Source organism: Papio anubis, chromosome 6, assembly GCF_008728515.1.
Source record: "Papio anubis isolate 15944 chromosome 6, Panubis1.0, whole genome shotgun sequence".
In the NCBI taxonomy this organism is placed as follows: Eukaryota; Metazoa; Chordata; class Mammalia; order Primates; family Cercopithecidae; genus Papio; species Papio anubis.
The window spans coordinates 136717042-136740929 of record NC_044981.1 but is presented as its reverse complement, the minus strand read 5'-3'; the positions used below and the strand labels follow the sequence as shown (position 1 = coordinate 136740929).

The 23888-nt window shown below is 36.7% G+C and overlaps 1 long non-coding RNA gene across 3 annotated transcripts in view; it reads right to left on the bottom strand.

Annotated features, from left to right (window-relative positions):
- Window positions 1-4591: 4591 nt before the first annotated feature.
- Window positions 4592-23888, bottom strand: part of LOC116275369 — a 126451-nt gene continuing 107154 nt past the window's right edge. For all 3 annotated transcript variants that reach the window (XR_004184417.1, XR_004184416.1, XR_004184415.1), the window contains 2 exons: window positions 9292-9379; window positions 4592-4768 (listed from right to left, as the gene is read on the bottom strand). This is a non-coding gene — a long non-coding RNA (uncharacterized LOC116275369). The remainder of the gene's footprint in view (window positions 4769-9291; window positions 9380-23888) is intronic.

The window sequence follows — 23888 nt, the reverse complement described above, 5'->3', positions numbered from 1 at the left end:
GGATTTATGACCTTCACCAAAATTCAAATTACTATCAATTCTTCACGTTTTCAGATTTTTTGGTTTCTTTATTGCTGGGTACATAATTCCTCCTGGCTCACAGAAGTTTGATGGACTGAGAGCCTTCTTCTCTCATCCTAGAGAGGCAGAGTCGATTTCTCCATACAGCTTTTGATCCATTGCTGGCGATGAGGCTGCAGCTCCCTTTGCCGAGGGGAGATCTTTGCTCTTATTTTTTTGGTTTAGCTTTTCTGCTCTACTTTTCCTATCAGGTTTTATCTGCCGTTCTCTGGTCTTTGATGATGGTGGCCATTACTGATGGGGTTTGGTGGCAGAGTGTCCTTCCTGTTTGATAGTTTTCCTTCTAGCAGTTGGGACCCTCAGCTGTAGTCTGTTGTAAGGTGGCGAGTCCCTCGGGCCCTGTTTGCCTGGGCATCAGCAGCAGGAGCGAATGACTCTGAACAGGTACCTGTCTGATTCTTGCTGGAGGAAAGCACTTCCTCTCAGGGGTGTATTCCACCTGTGAGGTAGTAGAGGTCAGACCCACCACTGAGAGTGGGGGGATGTCTCCCAGTTAGGCTACTCAGGGGGTCCAGGGACCCGCCCGAGGCAGGCAGTCTGTCCCTTCTCAGATCTCCAACCTCCATGTTGGGAGATCCACTGCTCTCTTCAAAGCTGTCAGACAGAGTGGATTTATCTGCAGCAGTTTTCACCCTTGCTGCTTTTGTTGCTGTTTACGTACTGTCCCCAGAGGTGGAGTCTACAGAGACAGGCGGTTTCCTTGAGCTGTGAATTCCACCCAGTTCGAGGCCTCCAGTGGCTTTGTTTACCTACTTAAGCCTCCCTTGGTAGCCGAGCCCCTCCTAGCCTGCTTCCTTGCTTGCCGCATTAGATCACAGACTTATGTGTGTGCTGCAATGAGGGCTCGTGGGAGTGGAGCCCTCCCGGCCAGGTGTGGGATATAATCTCCTGGTGTGCCCGTTTGCTTAAGTGCAGTATTGGGGTGGGAGTTACCAGATTTTCCAGGTATTATTATTGTCTCAGTTCCCTGGCTAGGAAAGGGATTCCCTTCCCCCTTGCACTTCCCAGGTGAGAGTGCCTGCCCTTCTTCAACTCTCGCTGGTGGGGCTGCAGCAGCTGACCGGTGATTAATCAGCACTCCCTAGTGAGATAGACAGTACCTCAGTTGAAAATGCAAAATCCCGCGGTCTTCTGTGTCTCGGCTGGAGTTGGAGACTGGAGCTGTTCCTATTCATTGCATCTTGCTCTGCCCTCCAAAAGCTTAAGCTTGTACATGTGAACAGTTCCAACTATGTTGGCCAAACCAGTTTCTGTAGGGCATCAGTTTTAAAATTATTTAGAAACTGACTTAAGAAATATTTGTAGAACAGCTGACAGATTTAGATAAAAGTATCTAGGTAGAACGCGTCATTTTACTGAGTGTCCACGTCTTTGGAAATAATGTAAATAATATTCTTGTGTGAAATACTTGGATTAGTGATATTTTGGAAGCACCTCTTCTGGGTCATGAAAAAGGTTTACTGGTACTCTAGTTTGAGATAAAATGTTTCATGTTTTTCTTTCTTTCTCCATTGTCCTGCTATAAACTTTTTCTGAATATGTATAAGAATTAAAAATGATAGGTATGATGTTGATTAAAATACCTATATTCAATAGATTAAGAAAACATTTATCTTTTACAAAATAAACTGATAGTAAATATCTCCACAATTTGCCCAAAGTTGGGGATGGAAATGGGACTAAAAGAAGATAATTAAATATACATGAATATACATATATAATATATACTTTACATATTTACATAAAATGTATTATATGATATATTTAGAATTTTTCAAGTAATGAAACACGAAGCCTCTGAGTTGTCAAAAGTCGTTTCATGAAATATGAGTCCATAATCAAATAAATTTGTTAATGACAAATTTTTGTTTCATTTCCCCTTTCTTATTAAAACATAACACATATTAGTACTTTTAAGTCTTCTAGAAGTTCTGCCATAAAGAAACCCATTTAACTTGCTTAACCTTATACTTCCAAAACTTATTCATGTTTTGAACCCCTTTGTTCCCCAGAACATTTGTTAATCTCTCATGGGACCCTTGTATTCTAAGGAACATTTTCTGCAAAAAGTCGATATAGAATATAGGTAAATATAATTTACTGTGCAAACAGAGGTGCACATACACACATGCAATAAACACATACATTATCCCTGATTAAGTGGAATAGGCTGTCTTGACATAGATGTATACTTGGAAGTTTTACAACTGAATACAGTGCCTGGAACACACTAGTCATTCAATAAATATCTACTAAAGTGAGCTAATTTTATATGTAAGTATAAAGTATACATGTAAGTATGTAGACACTTCACTTTCTCCCTCTCTCTCCCTCCAATGGCCAGTTTCCTATAGCACTTCCTGAAGTTACTTTTGCCTGTGTTCAGACAAAGTAAGTTATTATGATCTCTTGTAATTAAAACTCTGTGCTGGGCATAGTTCAACTTGCTGTGTTACAGCATGGAGCTTATTTTGGTGGTTGTAAAACACTCCTTAGCCCTGAAACCCTAGCACGCTGAAATAGGTCATGTAGTCATTAACCATCAAAGGTTTGTTTTCTTAATGTTACATTACCTCTGTCTGTGTTGAAGAAGGCATTAGTCTTCAGGGCCCACTGCTCTTCTTGGGTCTCACAATTGTTTTCAGCATTCTGTGCACTGATGACATTTTTTTTTTCTCTTAGAGTTTTATCACTCCAGGGTTTATAGTTCTGCTTCTCATTTTTCATGGGAACTCAGGTGCTTAAGTCCACTCTCTATTTTTTGTAATTTAAAATATATCTACTATCCTTTTCTATGTTGCCTTATCTCCCACGGCTTTTCCACGAGCTCATTGAACAAACATTTTTTAGTGCCTAGTGATTTTCGAAACTGTAGAGGTGAACTAGAGACTATCCCAAATGGGTTTCATGTTCTCATAATAGAGTATTCACAAAACCAATACTCATAGTTCTGTGTGATAGTTGGTATGCTCCAAGGATGCTCAGGAAGCACTGTTATCTCAGCGGAGTCATCTCAGTGTAGTCACAAAATACCCTCAGATTCCTTGGCCTTTCTTTCTCCACCACATACTTGAAAAAAAATCATTTATTTTTGTCTCACCAAATCACAATTGGAGAAAAATCACAAAACTGACTTGGTGAATTTCATTTTAAATTTTGTGATTACAAACTGCAAATGAATTCTCAACAACTTTCACTGATTCTTCCATGTCTTTCTTTGGACTTAATTTGGAATCCTTTAAGATAATGTTTACCAGTTTTTCTTCTCTCTTTAACCTCTTTCTTCCCTCACCTATTAAGTACTCTCAATTGATTTTGCCTCATTTGTTTTTTACAAAATAGAAGTTCCTATAATAACTCCCTCATCTGCCTACCACCAAATGTCTAGGCTTCCTACATCTGTACTATCTTCACCTTCCTTCTTCCTGTGAACTTGGAGGAGGTGTGCCTCCTTCCATCAAAGGTCAGTGCCTCCACTTTTGCCTTATATAGAAATTTATCTCTACTATTGATTCTTTATTCTGCATAGTTAATCTCTCTGTCTCTGCTGGAACATTCCTATCGGCTTAAACATCTGATATATACCATGTTGAAAAACAAAAGATGGAGGAGGAAGAAGAGGAGGAGGAGAAAGGAAAGGAAACTTGTCCTTTAAGTGCTCCTTCTAACTACCAAACCATTTCTCTGCCCTGTGTCATATCCATTTTTATTAAAAGAGATGTATACACTCCACCTCCACTTCCTCACCTCTTCTTCATTCTTCAATATCCTCCAATCTGTCTCCATTTTCATATCTTCATTGGTGTGAATTATTTCATTAAAGTTAATAAACTATTTTTCTGTCCTCATCTTATTAGACCTCTTAGCAATATACAATGTGACATCTAGGTTCTTTTCAAAACCTTCTTTACCTTGGCTTCTGTGCCTGTTCTATCTTCCTGCCACACTGGCCTACCACAATCATTTCATTCTTCTTTGATGGTCTCTTTGACTATTGTTATTCTTCAGGATTTGGCTCTCCTTATGTGATCTCATCCATTTCTATGGCTTTACATTTTTCTTTTGCATCATGACCCCCTTAAGCATCAGATTCATATCCACTCACCTACTTAAATATATTATATTACCATCTCAGTTTAGAAAGCATCACAAGGTGGCCTTATTTGGCATTTCATTGCACTCATTACATGTGTGGAAACGTCCCTTCTAGACCATCATCTTCCACTAAGTGTCCAGGACTTGCTTAAGGCTTATTAGTCCCTGGGATATTGCAAAATGATTTGTCTATATGTTCATATGGGGTAAGTCAGAGAAGGGTCAAACAAAATCTGAAGGACCAACAGGTGTCACTTCTGCAGAGCAGTGGCTTGGAGAAGTGCCATATACTATTGAAGAGATGCTTTTATTAGTCATTGATGAAAAGGACAGCTTGCATAATATCAGGGCACAAAGGATGGACAGTGATTGCATAAAGGTAGACCAGTGCACTTATCAGATGATGACTTCTACATGGCTCTTAGGTACCTAAGCAATGCTCCTCCCTGTGATTCTTTGCTGAGCTAGTCCCCATTCCTGTCCATGTGCCCATTCAGATTTATCCCTCTGAACTACACCACCAACTCTCTTTACTTCTTTGTTCCATTTTCTCCCAGGGAATCTCTTCTTTTCTGGCCACAGAATGGCATGGCTGTTTGAATACAGGGTATGAAGAGGTGAAAAGTAAAAATCAGATAATACGTCAAATTATTATTCTAGCAAGATATCTGCATTAGACAGCTCATACTGCTATAATGAAATACCATAGATTGGGTGATTTAAAACACAGAAATTTATGTTCTCATAGTTGTAGAGGCTAGAAAGTTCAAGATTAAGCTCTAGGAGGGTTCAGTCTCTGGTAAGGGCTCTTTCTGCCTTACAGATAGCTGCCTTTTCCCTTTGCCCTCGCATAGTGGAGAAAGAGAAATCTCTGCTTTCTCTTCCTTTTTTATAAAGAATCAGTTCTATAGGATCCATTTTTACAACCTCATTTAACCTGAATCGCCCCTTACAGGCCTTATCTCCAATATTGTCATGTGGAGGCTTAGGGTTTTAACATGTGAATTTGGAGCGGGGGATACAATTCAGTCCATAGCAATATCTAATAGGAATCTCAAGGTTAAACATGTCTAACAGATTACCTGATTCTCCTGGGTTCCGACATCCTCATCCACAAAATCTCCCTTTCACAGACTTTTTATCAAATTGAGTAATCAGCACAATTATCTAGCTACTTGCTTAAGCATAAAACGTGGAGTGATTTGTCCATAAGTATTTTTATTTTCTTACTGTGCATTATCAAAGCAAAGAGCAAGACCTATTGCTTCCTTCTTCATAGAATTTCTTGAATTTCATCACTTATCCATCTCTACAGTCAATACCTTAGTGTATGCCACCATCCTCTGGAATGCTAGCCTCTATAATGGTGTGCCTGCTTCCAGTCTTGTTTTGTCATAATCCATTTCTCATAGCCAGAGTGATTTTATCAAAATGTTCATCAGATTAATACATGCACCTGAATAAAACCTTTTAGTGAATTTTATTGTACTTAAAGTATAATCCTATTGCCTTACCTTGGCCTACAAGACCCTGGCAAAATCTTTGAACGTTATAGAAATTGATAGATTGATTGATTGATTATGAGAGAGAGTCTCCCTGTGTTCCCCAGGCTGGAGTGCAGTGGCATGATCTTGGCTCACTACAACCTCTGTCCTGCTGGGTTCAAGGGATTCTTCTGCCTTAATCTCCTGATTACCTGGGATTACAGGCACACGCCACCAGACAAGGCTAATTTTTGTATTTTTAGTAGAGATGAGGTTTAGCCATGTTGGCCAGGCTGGTCTCAAACTCTTAACCCCAAGTGATCCGCCCACCTCGGCCTCCCAAAGTGCTGGGATTATAGGCATGAGCCACCGTGCCCGGCCGATTATAGATTTTAAATGAGGGAGAATATTTAAATCTGTTTTGTGAGAAATGGCAATTGGAAACGGTAGAGAAATTAGGAGAAAAATTAAGCTGGTGACAGGAAGAGATATATAGAGTCTACTGATATAATCAAGAAGAGAATTTATAAGGATCAAAACAAAGGCTGTGGATATAGAGAAGAAGAAATATATTGAGGGGTGTTTATGAGATATATAGGAAAAGAGAAGCCAAGACTCAACTGATGTGATGGTGGGAGGTAGTAGTCTCTTCCCAGGCTTCTCATTGTAGTATGTGAGGGATGTAATGTCATTCACTTAGATAGAGATTTGGGAGGAGGGGGAAGTTATAGAGGAGTAGATTAGTTCTTTTGATACAAAATAAGTTTGAGAATCCTTGGAAAATCAAAATGCATCCTGTTTATTTGGTTGTTAGACATAGATTTATGGGACCTGAGATATAAAGATTTGAGAATCAGAAAGGGTTCAAAGACCAGAAGCTAGAAACTCTTGATTACACAGTTTCAGTGTATACTGGAGGATCAGGAGTCAATTTGAAAGATGAAGTGGATGGAAATGTGAGTGGAAAAGCAGTCTATTGGAAAGCTGTGGAGTGAGTAAAGGATGATGGCCAATATTGCAAAACAAATCAAATATATAGGAACTAAAACGTGTTCTTTGAATTTGCAACGAGAAGTTGGTAATGCATTTTAAGAGCAGTTTGGATGACGTTGTAGGGATAGCAGCTGGATTGCAATATCTTAAGGAGTGAAAGAGGGTTAATTTTACTTTCAAGTTGCTTAGGTGAAAAGGAAGAGAGCTAGGGTGTTAGCTAGTGGTGGCATACAATCAAGGGAAGATTTTGTTTTTACAGTTGGAAGAGAAGGAACCAATAATGGATACACCTAAAAGCAAAGCAACCAAATCAACTAACAAGCAATAAAACAGGAGAAGAGGATAATAAGGGATAGGTTGAGTCCCACAGAGCAATATAAGGAGGAACCTTAATCAAGCAACACCTCTCTTCAAACCTGTCCTAATCTCTCTACCAGTCAACATAGTAAAATGGAGGCCTATATAATTATCAGTTGTTGAATAGAGCTTTATATTTTCTATAAAGTTAAAAACTAAATGGTGTATGTGTGTTTTATTTCCAAAAGACTTAAGTTAATCTTGCCTTTGACTTGTGTATGGCTTATGACTGATGACTTATAAAAACCAATTTCTTTCCTTATTGATGGGTGGTCCTGGGTAGATAAAACTTGAGTAACTCCTGCAGTGGCATTATTCCCTGACCTCCTTCCTTTACAAACAGAACTCTATATGACTGTCATAAGTTAAACTATAAAGGTTTCAAAATACATTGCCACCTCTGTGCTGTGCACTCCTTATGTCCTAAACACTCCAGTTACAGCATGTTTTTCTTTTTGATTTTTTATTAGATCTCTGACACTAATTTTTTTCTTTATGATTCAGGTTCTTTTTATTTGACAATGTAGGCTCATTATAGGAGCAATTGAAAAGCTCACCTAATTAAAATTCACAGGTCATAAAATTTAATTCAGTGGTAAGGCTAATTTTCCTCTAAGCTATTGAATATCAGTGATTACTTTTTCAGTGGGAGTGAGGACAAAGACCATTTTCATCTATTTTATTGTTAATATAAATTAGCCCCAACCAAAATACTCAATTGAAAGGTGTAGAAAATATCCTAAGTATGGATTAAAACTGCTCTACACTAGATGGTGAAGATTCTGTCCTCTACAAATATGAGATAACTTTAAAAGAAAGTGTTAAATGTAATCTTTCAAGAACTAAGTGGATGGGCCCTAATCATCTTAGAAATAGTTCACTGCTTAGACATTTCACTGAATGGCATTGTTCTGGTGATCTGAAGAGTTAAATGCACTTTTGCTTTGGGGAAAGAGTCTGAGTTAGAGGAAGGAATACTTGAGAAGAGACACTTGAGAATTGTGAATCTTTACTCTCTCTGCGTCATGAGTGTTATCCAGTCATGCTAGGTATATTTGACTAGGGATATAAGACTATGCATCTATCCCTTTATTTGATTCTAAAACAAAACTGAAAAACAGGTAATTTTTAGTAGATGGAGGTAATTTTTTGCTAGAGGTGAAATCAGTTTACTAGGTACCAGCCCCCATTCCCATGCACTCCACAGACATGGCCCATTGTAATGTTGTGGGAACCCGTTAAGTCCTTTTGCTCCTTTTTCTTTGTGCATTAGTCGAAATTACACAGTATATACAGTTTATTTTAGTTTTAGAAACTCATCATAATGGAAAAATGTTTGGTTTATGATTAAAATATTATCATCATAAAATTTTAAGAGTTTTTGTGTTTTGTTTTCCTTTGTTATTTTAAGTAAAATGAGTTGGGTTTTAATAGGCATCTTAAAAATTTGATGGTGCTTAACAAGACCATAAGAAGCAAAGCTTAAACAACATAGTGAGACCTCATGTCTATGAAAACTTAAACACATAAAGCCAGGCATGATGATACATACCTATAGTCCTAGCTACTCAGAAGGCTGAGACAGGGTAGATCTCTTGAGCCCAGGAGTTTGACGCTGCAGTGAACTATGATTGCACCACTGGATTTCAGTCTTGGTGACAGAATGAGACCATGTCTCTTAAAAAACAAACAAACAAACAACAAAAATAACCAACTGAGTGTATATTTTGGAGATCAGTAGATTGGCTTCCTTCAGAAAAATACATCTCATTTAAGTTTATGTGATATGAACCAGGAGCTCAGCATCAAACCCCAGAGCATTTTTGGCTAGGCAGGTTGTGTGATGGTTTATGCAAGTTATTTATTTTGAGAGGATCTTGCTCTATCACCCAGGCTATCATGGCCATGGTTCACTGCAGCCTTGGCATCTTGGGCTCAAGTGATTCTCTTGCTTCAGCCTCAAGGGTAGCTGGGACCACAGACACATGCCACCACACCTGGATAATCTTCTGAAAACAGCTTTGCAGAGATGGGGTCTCACTATGTTGCCTAGGTTCATCCTGAACTCCTGGGCTCAAAGAATCCTCCCACCTCAGCCTCTCAGAGTACTGGGATTAAAGGTATGAGCCACCATACCTAGCTATGTAAATTTTGCATAATCTATGGTAGCTTGCCAGGGATATCCTCAGGTAATACCTTAGGCCCAGATAAGAAGGGTCCTTTCCCTGAGCCCCACACATTAGCATTTCCTACATATCCTCAATAAGCAAAAATAAATTACTTAAAGAATAGACGAGGCCATTTCTTCTTGGTTGTGGCTAGCTGTGGCATCACCATTCCAGTTCCCCATTTGCAGCATCTTGGAGTAGCTGTATTAGAAAGACAAAGTTTTGACTTTAAAACAGTAAAATAGAAGACTTGGTTTCTCAACCCACAGCTGCTTTCATTTATGTATAAAGATACTATTAAAAAAAAACAGAAGAAATGACTTATCATAGAGTTTTACTCATGGATGGGAGGAATCTACTAAAAGAAAATTGGTGTGAAACTTTAATTTTGAAACATGAATATAATGAAAGCTGTTCTTCTCTAGGTTTAATAGATGTTAATGATTTATTTTGTTGTTTTTTAGTCAATAGAACATTTAAAATATTTATGGTGCCAGTTATATTACAACGATATTTTGAGACTAATCATTTCATGTTTAAAAAAAGAAATTTAAATTTTAAGTGTAGACAATGATGAACTCTTTTAAAAGAAAAGATTGGTTTATTACAGAATTTCAGACTAGAAACTAAAAGTTTTACACATTCCTCTTGAAGGGTAAGATATGTTGCATTGCATAGAGAAGCATATACAATAATGTCTTATACAGTTGACATTGCTGAATGCTTGCTAGATGAAAAAATTAGTAAAAGAAATAATGGCACTGCCATTTTCCAAAGCTATAGCAACTCATCCAATTAAAAATTTAACTGCAAGTATGAATATTAATTCAATCTCTTCTCTGTAGAATTTTACCTTTTCCATACAAATGGAAGAACCTATCCACAAGGCTGGGCTTGCTATTTTGCTTATATTCCAGTACCAGCTGTACAGTATCAGTACAAACCAATGATTGAAGATCTTCTTTTATGTGAATGCTTGACAACAAACACAAAGGGTGCTAAAATATTCAAAGGATTGAATGATTTCTTTTGAATCATATGGCTTCTGAAACAGCTGTGCTGACATTTGTACTGAATGTTCAAAAGCAATTGGTGACTAAACTGTTGGCTCAAATCAGAGCCATGGCCTCAAACTATATTTGTAGTCATTAATTTCTTCACCACTGCACTGGAAAAAAAAAAGATCTAGTTTTATTTCAAAATGTTCTTGATAAAGAAGAGTTATTTTTATTAAACCATAACTCTAGAGTACATGTTTTCTTAATATTCTGTGTGATAAATGGGAAATGCTATGCATAAAGCACTTCTGTAAACTAAGCATGATGTTTTTCAAGAGGAATATGACTCTTGCAATTGCTTCAGTTGTAAGCTGAAGTGGTCACTTCTTTCATAGAACACCATTTCACTTGAAAGAATTATGTCTATTTAGTCTTAGGTGTTTGGTGGATATTTTATCAAAATACATAAAATGATTTTTAAAACCAAAACCAAATATAATTTTATAAGAATATATAATGAAATACATTTAGAAGAATTGCACAGCTCAGTAAACTAATATTTTCCAAATAATCAATACAGGATGTTACTAAATGACACAAGGGTAAATGAACTAATTAAAGTGCAAGAGAGACCAATGGATTTTAATGTCACAGAGCACAAAAGGTTCATCCATATTGCAACAGACTTTTGAGAAGTTTCTACTTATTGAGCTTTGGTGTACTCTTAAAGAATAATTTCCAGAATTATCTGAAAAAATAATTAACATACCTTTTCTTTTTCTCATTACATTTCTGTATGTGACTGGATTATCTTTATATAGTTCATGAACAACATATGGCAACAAATTGAATACAGCAGTACATATGACAATTCATCTATCTTTCATTAAGTCAGACCTCAATGAGATTTGAAAAATATAAAATTTCATCTTCTCTTATCGTTTAGAAGAAATTGACATGCATTTATTTTTATTTTTAAATGAATTAAAAGTAAATATTTCTAAAAGAAAGAAGTGGCCATTTTTCTTACTTGGGGTCTAACATTCAGCACTTCCATAGCAAACCCAGTAATCTTAGCCATCTACCTTTGTGGTTAAAACTGTCAGACCCTAGGGAAATGCTTCTCCACATCTCTGGACTTACCTTTTTGAACCAGAAAAAGTAAAAGTTGCCTTTTTTTGAAAAGGCATTTCTGAATACCTTGAAAATGTGTAGATTATACGATTGCCAACATTTTGAGCTGACACTGCTTTGAAGCAGAGGGAGCATTTCAGCAGCAAAAGTGCTTAGGGGTAAGAGGAAAGACCAGTTAACTTTTAAAATCCTTCCTCTTTGATAGCACCAATGCAATATAGTGTTACATAATGAAGTATGATATCCTAGTAACACTCAGTGTCCATTTCCTCCTTCTCTTCATGTTTCATTTTATGGCAGTCACATATTTGTGTAGTTATTTGCAATCATTGCACATGGCGGCTGAATAACATTTAACAAGTGAAAACAGCAAAATTAAAAAAGCTATGAGATTTTCAAATTTATATATAATTCTAGACATGACATGAGTGGAGGATGATACTGAGTGTACATTAGTGTATGGATCCAGATATTAAGAGACGATAAAGATTATAACATATAAGCAATAATTGATTTGATAAAGTTGTAACACTTCTGCAATAACAAATAGTTCTGTGATCCCATTTTAATGTTTGAACACAATATGTAACATTTTTTGTTCCCATCTGTCTTGAAATTTTATCGATTTCTATTGGCATTAGTTCAGAAAGAGATAGTTTCTACAAACTCATTTATAAACTACTACTTAAGAACTATATTGACTCAAGAAAAGTTGGTTAAGTTGCCATCATTGTCAATAGTACATAAATCATTGATCACGAAAACATAAGTAGTAATTTTGTTAAATCAAAGGCAAGACAAATTTTATAGCATAAATATAAAAGCATAAGTTGTCTTTATTTTATCACTTATCCAAACATTGATGGCTTGTTAACAGTATGCTCATTTTAATTTATATAGAAACCAGAGTTATATACGTATTTTTCAATTTTGTTTTTAGAAAAATAGACTTGTCAAGATTGGAGGATAGAACATATTTATTTCTGTTTAGCTTTATTTGAACTTCTAGTTATTAATATATGTTAGGTAAGCCTCCACTGTACTCTTGAGCTGGCCCCTCAAACATTAGAGGAGGGCCCGAGTTTCCAGTAACTCATCGTTAATCCTAGCCTTCATCAAAGAAGAGTGTTCATTTAGAGAATGAAGGTATCAGATAAACTTTATTTTTGAGAGTGCTGGTAGTGTGCTATGTGCTCCTTCTATCCTACTATGGGGGTGGAGTGATGGGGGCATTCACCCCAATTCAAGTCAACTGAAGGAGATTTCAAGAAAGTCCACTGAGAGCTTGACTTACCTCCATTAGGTTGTTAGAGGGGAATAAGGACTCATATCTGACTCCCGCCTCGCAAATCTAAGAGCTGAATTGAACAGCCTCACAGCAGAGCAAAGAGATAACCACATTGAAAGTGAGGTGCATTTCCAGTAGGAAAGAGAAAATCGAGATGTTTCCCAGAAACAGTGTGGATTCCACAAAACAGAGCTGTCCTGGGGTTGTCCTAAAAGGGATTCCACCCTATACGGCCACTTGGAGGCAGAGAAATGACCCTAACAGAATAATGAATCATTGTAACCAAGAGATGTGGAAGAAACCAGTAGTCATAGCCAAAGGAGACATCACCTGTATTGAGAGAAATGCAGTCAGAATCCGCCATCAGGTAGACCTTGAAAGAATGCATAATTGTCTTTCATGAGAGGAAAGTGGGAACATCTGCACCTAGCATACACCAACCGCAGATTTCAACTGCACCAGTCAAGTGAGTAAGGTGGGAGCTCAAACTAAGATGTTGTGAAGAAACTGCAACCTTCTCCCCTCACCTACATCAGTCTTCCAAGTCCAAGCAGTCCCGAGCCAGAGGAAAAGCGAAGTTTTCGGTTAGATTGTAGTTCTAGTACCACTAGACTGGACTTGAAGAATATTCATTAAGTATTTATGCGTTATTATTAAAGCTATGGGAATTCCCACAAGATTTCACTCAGGGGCAGTGAGAGAACTGTTTCTCAAAGTGAGTTTAACAGTAAGTTTTGTTAAAGAATATAGTTGCTTGTTCCTTGCCCTCTACTAAGTTCAATAAAGTGATTTGGCAGGAAACATTGATTCGGAGAACGTATTAAAGGAAATCGTGATTTTTTTTTTACATTACCTTGAAAAATACTTGGAACTTAATGTGAATTTTCACATTAAGTGAAATTTTTACAGCCTTTGCCTGTGAAACATTAAAAATGCTCTGTTGATAGTAATATAATGCAATTTAAAAATCCCATCATGGACACTTTAGTATGAATAAAGCACAGACTATGTAAAACTTGGAGCAAATGTGAGGCAAAATCCAGAGAGAACTTTTAGTCAAATAATGTAAAGCTACCGAGAAACTAGAAATGCAAATTAGAACACATTATTCAAAGTTTGTATATATTTTTTGTGATGGATCAATGTAGAAAAAAATACGTTTCATGGTTGTGTGTTTTTCATTACCAGCTACTGGGGAACCAGTGATTCCGAAACTTAATTGTTTAAAACAGCAACCATTTTATTATCTTTCGTCAGTCTGCGGGGACCTGGGCTCAACCGGGCTGTTTTCTTGCTCTATGTGATGTTTCCTGATCTGCAGTTATCTTGAAGTTCAATCAAGCTGGAACATACAAGATGCTTGCTCACAAGGCTGGCTGTGGATATTGAGTATTGACTGGCAACTCAGTGGGGGCTGTCAGTCTAAGTGCCTTCATTTTCCTCCATGTGGCTTTTCTTTCTTTCTTTCTTTCTTTTTTAAGATGGAGTCTCGCTCTGTCGCCCAGGCTGGCGTGCAGTGGCCCGATCTCGGCTCACTGCAAGCTCCGACTCCCGGGTTCACGCCATTCTCCTGCCTCAGCCTCCTGAGTAGCTGGGACTAAGGTGTCCGCCACCACGCCCAGCTAATTTTTTGTATTTTTTAGTAGAGACAGGGTTTCACCGTGTTAGCCAGGATGTTCTTGATTTCCTGACTTCGTGATCCACCCACCTCGGCCTCCCAAAGTGCTGGGATTACAGGCGTGAGCCACCGTGCCCGGCCCATGTGGCTTTTCTTTGTGTCTTTGGCCTCTGACAGCGTATTGGTTGGTTCCATGGGGCAGTATCTCAAGAACAAGAATTCCCATAGGAAGAAAGCCAAAGCCACCTGTCTTCTTAAAGCCTCAACTTAGAAATTCCAGAATATCACTTCTGCCACATTCCACTGTTCAAAATAGTACATTGCCAGCCCAGATTCAAGAGAAGGAAAATCAGCTCCATCTCTCGATAGGGGAGTGGCAGATATGTACAAAGAGGGAAGAAAATAATTGATGGCAGCCACCTTTGGAGACCAGCAACTAGAGTGTAATCATTCTCAAGAATGCTTATTTGTTTTCCTAAAGTTGTGGGTTCAGAACATGCTCAGGGGTTTTGTTATATTGGTGAAATTGTATGGACTCGGTCTGATTTAACACAGACAATATTTTGACAGCCAGAAAACAAATTTAGAAAAGCACAATGCCTTCAGAAGGCTTTCTGTTTGTTTTTGTAACCTGAGTAGGGGTCTAACATTGTATACTTTCCCCTAAACCCTTTAGTAATATTAGCAACTTACCTCTTGTCTTAGTCCATTTGGCCTGCTATTACAAAATATCACAGGCTAGGTGGCTGATAAACAACAGAAATTCTTTTTTCACAATTTTGGAAGCTGGAAAATACAAGATCGAGGTGCTGTCGGATTCAGTGTCTGGTAAGGGGCTGCTTCTTCAGCTGTCTTCTCATTCTAACTTCACATGGCAGAAAGGACAAGCAGTTTCTCTCATGCCTCTTTTATAACGGCACTAATTCCATTTATGTAAGCTCCGACCCCACAACCTACTCTCACCTCCCAAAGACCTCATTTCTTAATACTGTCACCTGGCCAATGAGGATTTTAATGTATGAATTTGGGGGTGGGTACATAAAGATAAGACCGTAACATCTCTAGTAAGTCAAAATGTTCATGTTTGAATCTTATAGTTTCAGTCTTCCAATTTGAATCTTTATACTGGATAATTGAGAAGCACAATTTTTATCTTTAATTTTTTTTAGAGACAGAGTCTCACAATGCTGCCCAAGCTGAAGTTCAGTGACTGTTCACAAGTGAGGTCACCAGGCATTATACAGCCTTGAACTCCTGGGCTCAAGCTATCCTCCTGCCTCAGGCTCTTGAGTAGCTCGGACTATAGGTTCATGCCACTGTGTCCATCCAGGAAGCATAGCTTTCTTTTTTTTTTTTAAACAAGGAAAGGGTTTTAAGAAAGTAATAGGTATATGCTAAATATATTTATTAATTCTATAACAAGGAACCAGAAATAATATGATGTTTCAATAAAATTCACTTTTCACAAAAATCATGCCCGAGGATTATTTGTACAAATCTTATTTAACAAATAATGGGAATGAAACTTCACTGAACGTTTTGCTGAGTCTCTAGGATTTAATTTTTTAAAAATTTGTTTTCTTTACTAGAAGTTAAATTTTATATGTCTGATACTTGTCAAAACATTCAGGCAGAAGTGTATGGTGACCAAATTGTTGAGATTGGCCAGAACAAAAATCCAGCTGGAAACAAATGACCAAAAGTTACTTCATCCAAGTCGCTTTATGGACTGTGCTTATCATACAAACATAATCTAAGATGGTGACAAATCTTCTTTGCAGGCACTGGCTATTCCTTGATCTCCTCATCTCTAGATTCTATCTATACTCCCACTTGCTGTTGTTTGAGGTTAACTTATCTGATTTTCTTCTCTTGACTCTATACTTGCTTAATACAGGTTTTCAACATCATTTTTTCACTTGGCCATTGTATTTATATACATGATGATTGATAATTGCCCTCTGTTTTACATATCAAAACTTAGTTAACAGCCATTCAGTCTTTTCCCCATTCTCTACTATCATCCTTTCTTCTTCCATCCTTTTTTACCTCCTTCCATTCTCTCTTTTCTCTGTGCTTCCTTTTCTATTCTTTACTTCCCTTTCCCTCCTTCTTTTCCTGTCTTTTTTCCTTTCCCAAATAATTATTTATGCACTTAAGTAATTAGAGCACTAATTTTAATACTTAAGACCTGATGACCAACAACACAGACAAGATAGCCTTTAAGCAACCTATATTCAAACATTAAATACATTATTTCAAAGTTAATGATTTTGTTCTAATCATAGGTGCTATGAAGAAGCAAGATGTGATGAAAGAACACGATAGGTATTTTGAGATAATCCGGGGTGGAGGATCATCTTCGTGGGGTAAGTGGTATTAAAGTTTAAATTTGAAGAATGCATGCATGTTAACCAGGTGAACACTGATGGGAAATTGTTTGTTAGGCAGAGCAGAAAGACCCAAAGAGTGTTTGAGGACCTGAAAGAGTCAGTGTGGCTGGGGCTTATTAGAGAAAGTAGACAGGGTGGTGAGAGATGAAGCTCCAAAGGATGGTAGAAACTAAACAATGCAGTGTCTTGCAGGTGATGATAAAACTCTTGAAGGGAAGTAAGTGGAGAGTGATTAAGAAGTACTTTGCCTACATTGGATGGATAACCAGGCCTGACCATTAGTAGAGCGGGGAAGAGAGATGAAAGGACAACACTTATGACTTAAATAAAACTTTGAGATAGTCCATGATTTGTGCTTATTCATTTTATACACATTAGTGAATAATAGTTTTAAATCTTTCAAATTGAACACAAGTGTAGTTTTTTTTTTGTTTTTTTGTTTTTACCTAGAATATGGTCTGCCTCTACTTGTGACATATGAATCCCTGTCTGGTTTTTGAATTGAATTCAAAAACCTCCTTTAACTGATACATTTTTGGACTTCACATAAAAGTGAAGGAGGATCAAGAGAATGCTGCAGTACTGTTTGTAGTTCTCTGTTTATAAGAACTTATAGCAATCAATGTTTGCACCCCCATGAAAATATGGTTTCAATTTTGTCCTTGAAATAAGAGAGGAGATGTGTTGCCAGCACATATTTATTCCTGCCAAGCATCTTCTTCTTTCTAGAGTGTACAGACATCTTATGAAGTTTTGCTTTCAATTTGTTTCAAGTTTAGTTTCATTTTAAAGTGATGAATACCTGATAAATGACAGCACTTGTTACAATGATGAGACTATTAGCTGGGATGATGTGCCAACAGAGATGGTGGACAGACAGCAATTGCCACAAGTCTACTAAGAATATCAACTGCTGTCTTATTTATTTATTGGGACTTATACTTGAACATACTGGCTAACTCTCAAATCCAGACTTTGCATTGATTAGAGTCAAAACTAGAGACCAGGATTTTGAGTTGGGTGTTTATAATTTGTTTCATTTTGAAGTTTGTAACTTATTATATTGATTTACATAGCAGAAAAAATGATTAAAAATCATAACCTTGCAAACTCATAATAGATATGTCACGTGTTCATTTACCAATAATGTGAAGTCTTAGAGTTTACTTAGACAGACAATATGGCTTGTGGATGTTCATGACAAACGTTAAATAGAGTTTTATTTTCTCAAACCAATAGTCCTTTGTTGGACTTAATGTTCATACTTTTCTTATTTTATATTTAGCATTCATAGACAAATAAGAGTATATAACCCAGCATTGCCACAAAGAAAACTGAAATATTAAACACATTATTTTGGTGAATTCACACTGGGATACAAAATTTCCTTCATGATAAAGACGCATTTGAAAGTCATCAGAATTGGCCTTGAATATTTTTACATTTCTTCTTACTGCTATCATATTCACTCTTCCCTTTTCTCTTAGATTAACAACACATTTCATTATTCTTTCACTTTATTTATTAAAGTACTCATATCTTTGGAAGTGCCAAAAGAATGTTCCTTACTGCAAATCCTCAAGTTCTCAATAGCTGTATTAAAGAGATTCAGAGAAGTTTAGAATCTGAGTGCGTATGAAGGCTTTGTTAAATTTATGCAACACAGTATTTCTTAATATTCCTCCAAGTGTTATGACATTTATATATCTTCACAACTGGAGACTGATTAGTTAAGATTTTTTTTAAAAAATTCTCATAAAATCTGGATTCTACTACCATTGTGCCACTGAAATTTCTTGTATAAAGTTTATCAATAATATTCAATTGCCAAATCCATTGAATTTCATAATTTTTAGTGGCATTTGTTATTGTTGGCCACTTTCCTACTCATCACTTACTTTTCTTCTGCCTCTGCTTTCTCACCTATAAAATAGGGTTGTTATCAGACTTAAATAAGTTGATATATGTGGAGATTTTAAAGCATGTCTAGGACATAATAAGCATACGTTTTTCAGATATCTTCATGATCATATTCCTTGCTTTCCAATTGTGTTCTAGCCCACATTTTTAAAAAGTGGAATGTGTAATAACAGCATGCATGAAGGCAGTTTATTGTAACATGATCTTAGGAAGGAAGTGAGGGACCAGATGAGTAAAACAAGGAAGGAGGAAAAACCAACACAGGGTGCATTGTTAACTTAGTAATCCCTATGGAACTATATACAATGCATTTTGATACTGACTGCTTTGCTAATTGTCTCTTATACTCCATTGGTCAAAGATGGCTCCATGCACATTAATTCCTTCATACTTTCAGACTGGAAAATTGTTAGTATCAAGCTGGTTCAATGCATGACAGAAGGTTAGAAGTGAGAGGGTATGGCCATGAGCATTTTAGGTAGGGCTCAAGAGGTATCCAATGCACACATCCTCCTGAGTTTTCTCATACCTCCTTGGCCACTCTTTCTCCCCATCTTCTTCACATTTAACTTCCTTGTTCTAATGCTTTTTACTGTTTCGAAAATCAAATTTTGAGGTATAAGTCACGTAAAATAAAATGTACACATTTAAAGTGTACAGTTGGATGGTTTTGACAAATGTCTATATGTCTGTGTAATCTCTCTTCTAATTAAAGGCATAAAACATACGTAAATTCTCAATTGCCTCTTTGTAATCAAGAATGCCTCCCTCTATCTCTAGGCCAACACCGACAAATAAGGATGATGAGTATTGTTTTGTGTGAATGTTGATTATTTTTCTTCTTTTCTGAAATACCTGTTCAAATATTTTGTACATCTTTAGTTATTTGTCATCTTAGTATTAAGTTATAAGAGGTCTTTATGGATTTTGGATTTCAGTCTTTCATCAGAAATATGTATTGTGAATATTTTTCTAATTCTGTGGCTTGCTTTTTATTTATTTTTAGCAATGTCTTTCAAAGAACAGAAGTCTTAAATTTCAATGAAGTCTAATTTATCATTCTTTAATCTTATAATTCTTATCATTTTTTAATCTTATAATTCTTATAATTCTGCTTTTGTGTGCAATCTAAGAAATCCTTTCCTATTGTAATACAGTAAATATTTTTCTCCTACTTTGTACTAAAAGTTATGTGTTTTAGTTGTTACTTTTAGGTCTACCATAGACTGAAAAGTAATTTTGTATATGGTGTGAGATCAGGTCAAGTTTTCTTTTTAAAATATCGCTATTCTGGCCGGGTGCGGTGGCTCAAGCCTGTAAGCCCAGCACTTTGGGAGGCCGAGATGGTCAGATCACAAGGTCAGGAGATCGAGACCATCCTGGCTAACACGGTGAAACCCCGTCTCTACTAAAAAAATACAAAAAAAACTAGCCGGGCGAGGTGGCGGGTGCCTGTAGTCCCAGCTACTCGGGAGGCTGCGGCAGGAGAATGGTGTAAACCCGGGAGGCAGAGCTTGCAGTGAGCTGAGATCCGGCCACTGCACTCCAGCCTGGGTGACATAGCGAGACTCTGTCTCAAAACAAACAAACAAACAAACAAACAAAAATATATATATATCGCTATTTCATTGTTACAATATTATTTATTGAAAAGATTATCCTTTTCCCCATTGAACTTCCTTGGCATCTTTGTCAAAAATCAATGGATCTTATATATATATGTATGTACACACATACATACACACACAATTATATATACATCTAAAATCATACATATAATCATATCTATGTATACACATGTGTATGGGTTTATTTTTGGATTTCAAAATTCTATTTAATCGATCTATGTATCTAATCTTAAATCAATACCAATCTATATTATTGTTGCATTTTAGTGAGTCTAAAAATGATGTACTGTAAATCTTCTTTGTTCATCTTTTTCAAAATTGTTTTGGCTATTCTGCTTTTTTTTTTTTTAAGAAAATTATAGAATCAACTTATCAATTTTTATAAAAAGCCTGCTGATATTTCATTGAGAATACATTGAACTATTCCATAAACTAAATTGGGCAGCGTTAACATATTAAAAATAACTAGTCTTCCTGTCTATATATATGGTATACTGTATTTGTCCATTCTCACACTGCTATGAAGAAATATCCAAGACTGGGTAATTTAAAAGAAAAGAGGAATTAATTAATTGACTCAGTTCCACATTTTTTGCTGGGGAGGCCTCAGGAAACTTAGCATCATGGCGGAAGGAAAAGGAGAAGCAGGCACTTTCTTCACAGGGTGGCAGGATGGAGTGAATGCAGGCAGGGGAAATGCCAGACGCTTATAAAACCATCAGATCTCAGGAGACTCATTCACTATCACGAGAACAGCATGGGGGAAACCACCTCCACGATCTGATTACCTCCACCTGGTCCCATCCTTTTCACATGGAGACTATGGCGATTACAATTCAAAATGAGATTCAAGTGGGGACACAGCCAAAACCATATCATATGCTGATCTATTTATTTTGCTCTCTAATTTCTCTCAGCAGCGTTTTGAAATTTTCAGGACAGGTTTTTCACATAGTTTGTTAATATTATGCCTAAGGATTTTATAGGTTTTGCTATGATTACAAATCGTGTTTTGAATTTTCAATTGTTTGTTGATAGCACACATACATACAATTAATTTTATATGTTCTTATACATTTGTATGGGGCTTGTATTATACGGTCTCACTAAATTCACTTATTAGTTCTCACAGTTTTCTTTGTTGATTCCTTAAGGCTGGGCGTGGTGGCTCATACCTGTAATCCCAGCACTTTGGGAGGCCGAGGCTGGTGGATCATCTGAGGTCAGGAGTTTGAGACCAGCCTGGCCAACATGGTGAAACCTCGTCTCTGCTTAAAAATACAAAAAACAGCAGGGCGTGGTGGCAGGTGCCTGTAATCCCAGCTCCTCCGGAGGTTGAGCAGGAGAATTGCTGGAACTCGGGAGGCGGAGGTTGCAGTGAGCCGAGATTGTGCCATTGCACTCTAGTCTGGGCCAACAACAGCAAGACACTGTCGAAAGAAAGAGAGAGAGAGAGACAGAGAAAGACAGAAGTGCTCAATTATTTTATTTGTGAATAAAGACAGTTTTACATCTTGCTTTAATATCTGCATGTCTTATTTCTTTTTCTTGCTTTATTTCCCTGACTAGGACTTTCAGTGCAATGTTAATAAAGGGAATAAGAATGAATGTCCTTGGTTTGTTCCTAATCTTGGTGGGAAGCATTTAGTTTTTCACCATTAATATATACTAGCTGTAAGGTTGTTTCTAGATACTCTTTATCTAGTTGAAAACTTTTCCTTCTATTTCTAGCTTATTGATGGTTTTATTATGAATAGGTGTTGAATTTTGTCAAAAATTCAATGGCAATTTATAGGCAATGCTCAATTTAATTATTGACTTTATTTTTAATTAAAACATATAACATTCACATTAGTCAGATATTATTATAACGTTCATATTAGCCAGATATTAAGAAGTGCTAAGTACTCTTTCATCTTCCCAGTTCCCACTCTTTCTCCACAAAGAAGCACATTTCTTAGTTTCCAGTATGAGCTTCCTGAGTTTCCAAAATACAAATACCAGAAAATATCAATATATATTCTAATTTGCTCCACTTTTAAACACATAGCATTTTATAAAATAGTTATGCACTTGCTTTTTTTTTTTCATTTAATAGATCTTAGAAAGCTTGCCTTATTAGTGTATAGAGAAATTTCTCATTGTTTCTTATAACTACATTCTATTGCATGGATATACAATCACCTAGAAACTACTTCCCTTTAATGAAAATCTGGGTTGTTTCCAATCTTTGGTTACTACAAAGATGCTTCAGTGGATATCAATATGTATACATAACTAAGAAAATAGAATAATAACACAGTTTAAAAGGTATATGCCCTCGTAATTTTGATGCCTTATTACCAGAAAATAATGAGACTCTTGTTCAGATGTGATACAGGAAAGCTCTGTCCTACTCTTATCTAGATTCCATTCTTCCTTTTTTATCCTGGTTCCAAATAATGCACTCTTTCTCTTTTAGTTTCAGAAATATATCTTAGGCTAGACAATGTCAGAGTGGTAGTACTATTATATCATGATTTTGTAGTGACTGCAGATAATTCATAATTGCCTTATTTGCAACTGCTTAGAGTTTAACATCAGTGACGTTCACTTGTATTTTTGAGACTAAAGCTATTATTTTTATCTAGGTTACTATAGAAAAAATCCATACAAAATTACAACACTAAGCATAATTTTATTTTTCTCCAACCCTTGGACTGGAAAATATTTGCTATATCATTCAGTGTCCCAGAAGGCTTCTTTCTTTCTTTGCACTGCATATTTTCTTTGCACTATTTCTCTCTGTTCTAGTTCATATAGGTTCACTGATGGTATGAGGAGGGGGCATGTGGGTAGGAAGAAAAGAACTTGCAAGTTCAGTACTATCTAATTAATTTTCCACAGTTTAGAAAAGGGACTGACTCTATCTTACTTCTATCAAAAACAACCTTATTGACTGCAGCATCAAAGCATGTTTTATTTTACTGGTTTATATACCATGGGTAGAGACCATACCTGCTTTTGTTGTCTAATAAAAAGGAGTTACGAGAATTTTCACAAGTCTAGTAGATTAGGGTTTCAAATATTACTTGTCTATATGCAAGTATAGGTATATTAAAAATGCCAGCTTCGGCCAGGCATGGTGTCTCACGCCTGTAATCCCAGCACTTTGGGAGGCTGGGTCAGGTGGATCACGAGGTCAAGATATCCAGACTAACATGGTGAAACCCTGTCTCTACTAAAGGCACAAAAGTTAGCTGGGCTTGGTGGCGTGTACCTATAGTCCCATCTACTCGGGAGGCTGAGGAAGAAGAACGTGGGAGGTGGAGGTTGCAGTGAGCCGAGACCTCACCACTGCACTCCAGCCTAGCGATAGAGCAAGACTCTGTCTGAAAATAAATAAATAAATAAATAAAAATGCCAACTTCATCTTCTTTGTACTCCCTTTGGGAAAGAGGTAGAAATGGCTTTGCTAGAAATAACCCTTCACATCACCAGTAAATCCAAGCCAAATAACAAAATGTGTTAATATATTATCATGCTTTCTCTGAAGTTTATGATAATAGGATTTTGCATTTCATTCCTATCTTTTCTATCTTTGGATACACCTCTGAAGAGAGTACAAAATGCAGAAGGGGAAATATATACCACAAGAGTAGAACTCACTGTACAGAAATTAAAGATATGACAGAGTCTCTTGAATGAACGGCATGCAAAGCAGTCTTGGGCAAATTTGACCCAAGAAATGG